Source organism: Petaurus breviceps, unplaced genomic scaffold (assembly GCF_028583685.1).
Source record: "Petaurus breviceps papuanus isolate PSGF00001 unplaced genomic scaffold, PetGlider_PUasm1.0 220, whole genome shotgun sequence".
Classification (NCBI taxonomy): domain Eukaryota; kingdom Metazoa; phylum Chordata; class Mammalia; order Diprotodontia; family Petauridae; genus Petaurus; species Petaurus breviceps.
The window spans coordinates 18,493,289-18,496,396 of record NW_027185876.1 but is presented as its reverse complement, the minus strand read 5'-3'; positions in this window follow the sequence as shown (position 1 = coordinate 18,496,396).

Sequence of the window (3,108 nt, the reverse complement as noted above, 5' to 3'; positions counted from 1 at the left end):
AGGGAGGGGAGGGCAATTGGGGTTAAGTGACTTGCCCGAGGTCACATGACTTTTAAGTGTTAAGTATCTGAGGTTGAATTTGAACTCAGGTCCTCCTCACTCTAGGGCCAGTGCTCCACTGTGCCACCTAGCCGTCCCCCTGTTTGGCTTTTAAAGCCCTTCAAAATCTGGCCTCTTCCTACCACTCTAATCTCTTACACCTTTCTCTCCTCCATGTATTTTGTGATGCAGTGACATTGACTTCACATGGGCCACTCTGTCTCTTGACTGTCCGTTTTCACCGGCAGCCTTCCATGCCTGTCATTTTCTCCCTTCACATCTCCAACTGCAGGCTTTCCTGGATTCCTTAAAATTCCACCCTCTACAAGAAGCCTTCTTGATTTCCCTAGTGCCTTCTCTCTGCCATTATCTCCAATATATCCTGTATATGTCTTGTTTTTACATAGTTGTTTGCATATAGACTCTCCATTAGACTGTGAATTCCTTGAGAGCAGAAAGCGCCCTCCCCCCTTTCTTTGTATCCTCAGTCCTTGCACAGCGCCTGGCACATAGTTGCTTAATACTTGTTCACTTGACCTATAAGTTACATCTTCCTTGTACTACATATTTCTAGTAATATATGTGTAGTATATATATGATTGATCACATATGTGTTTATACACATACATATATGTGTTTTAATAACCTAAAACCTTATTAAGACTTCTGGAACACCTTATTATGTGTATCTATCTCAGAGGATTTTGCATCTTGGCATACTGTTGTTATCCTTTGTTTTCCAAGAGGACCAATACAAATGCTGGGGTGATGTCTTGAATTGTGTGCCAGTTGGATTTAAGTGAGGCAGAGTTATGTAAAGTTGGCAGCCTCACTCTCTCTTACTGAGTCATTGAGGTCCAGTGGCAGGACCAAAGTCAAGATGACCAGTGATGGCCCAGGATACAGTAGATGACCCCGGCATCTTTGATGTGTGTCTAGGCACTCCACAGCACCTACTTCCTCTGTATATTTGGGGTTTTTTGTGGTGATAATCTGTGATTTCTTATCAAGCTATACTTTGACCTCTGGATCATCTGTGAAACTTTTTAGTTTCTGATAAATGTTCTTTTATGATTCCTTAAAGTGTGGCACTTGGACTTTTTGCTTTAATGTGTTCTTATCCTATCATGATTCCTAGATTCTTTTTGCCTTGTCTTCAAGTCAACTGTTTTTGCCACTAGATATCTCACATGCTCTTTCATTAAAAAAAAAAAATACAATTTTCTATTGTTTCATTAGTTTTTTTTCTGAATGTCCTCTATGTTTAAATTTTATAACTTTCACTTTAGGCAGTCTATCTCACTCTTCACCTCTTCTTTCTCTTTTTTTTTCAGTCCTCCCACCTCTCACAAAATCCTCATGGGCATCCCATATTCTTTTCTGAGGTTACTGCATAATTATTTTCTTTTGACATTTTATTCTAGAATTCTTCCCCTCCACCCTGCCCAAATTTCATTTTTTAGTTTTCCTGATTTGTGTCTTTAGTCGCTCCGTTTTCCATTTCTCCAACACTGTATCTTGGAGGCCCTAACTGATGAAATTCTCATTACTTAGGAAGTGGAAGGCTCTGATTAAATTGCTGTTGAGGCTAAGAAGGGATTGGTGAAGGATCTTGGTTATTGACCATCTCGTGTTGTTTTAAACTTTCTTTGACTCAGTGGCTCTTAAAAGCATTCCTTTAAGCAAGAACATGGAACAAAAAGTCCTCTGTATGAGGTACAAGGTGCTGCTATATATATTAGATTTTAGGGTGCATGGTGAGGATCAAAAACAAGAAAACTCCATCAGGATACTCAAGTTCCTTCAATCTTGTGTTTCCTTACTTGCATATGCAATTTATTGCTTTTTGTTATTTTTTGCTTCATGTTCCCAAACTTCTGAGATTTGTCCCTGTTTCCAAAAATTATGCTTTTAACCATAATGTTCATTTTGGTCCAAATAAAACTTTTTTTTTGAAGCAATCTAGCTCCTTTGACTAGAAATATTTTGTCCTCCCAAGCAGACAGGGATGTTCTAAGCCTATGCCTGATGTCCCACTTAGCTAATCACTATCTTAGAGTCTCTGAATCAGAAAGCAAACATGTCTGACAACCAAGTCTGGCTTGTCTTAATAAGGAAAACTTGTTAACACCTTTGATATTGCAACCCCCATGGATCATCTGAAAGAAAACTTCAGGCTTAGAACTAAGGAATTAATGCGGTAGTGGGTAATTGCTGAACCTGGAGTTAGGGAGATCTAAATTTAAATCCAGTACAAGTTATGTGACCCTGGGTAAGTCACTTACTCTCAATTTGTTTCAGTTTAGCAACTGTAAAATGGGGATAAGAATAGTATCTACCTCCCAGGGTTGTTGTGAGGATCAAATGGTATACTATTTACAAAGTGTATAGCTTGTTTCCTCCCTTCCCTCTTGACCTCTTGAAACTTCTGCTGGCTCTAAAGAATATTGCTTTGTTGTTGTTCAGTCATGTGTGACTCTTCATGACCCCATTTGGGGTTTTTTTGGCAAAGATACCAGACTGGTTTGCCATTTCCTTCTCCAGCTCAATTTACAGATAAGGAATCAGAGGCAAAAAGGCTTAAGTGACTTGTTCAGAGTCAACACAGCTAATAAGTGCCTGAGGCCAGATTTGAACTTACAAAGACGAGTCTTCCCTGACTTCAGGTCCAGCACTCTATCCAACACATCACCTAGGATATTCTTTAGATTATGTAAATTCTATACATGAGCTATTACTTTCCTTCCTTTTGTAGTGGCTAGTTTGCCACAAAACCCCTCATTCACTTAGAAGGCAATTGAAGCTAAATATATGAAATATGGACAGGATAATCTGATCAACTCTGCCCCTCCCCCCAACAATTTCTTCAGATGCTAAAGCAATATTTATTCACTTTTTGTATTTATAGTAAGAAGACAGAAAGAGTAATCTTTTGCAATTTTGAATTCTAAGAGGTGGCTAATAATTTTCTGGGTTCATTGGGGAATTAATTTTCTCTGTACCTACTTTTCACCAGTATAAGCAGTTGATTTATTCAAGGCAGACACTTAAAAAAAAACCAAATTGGTA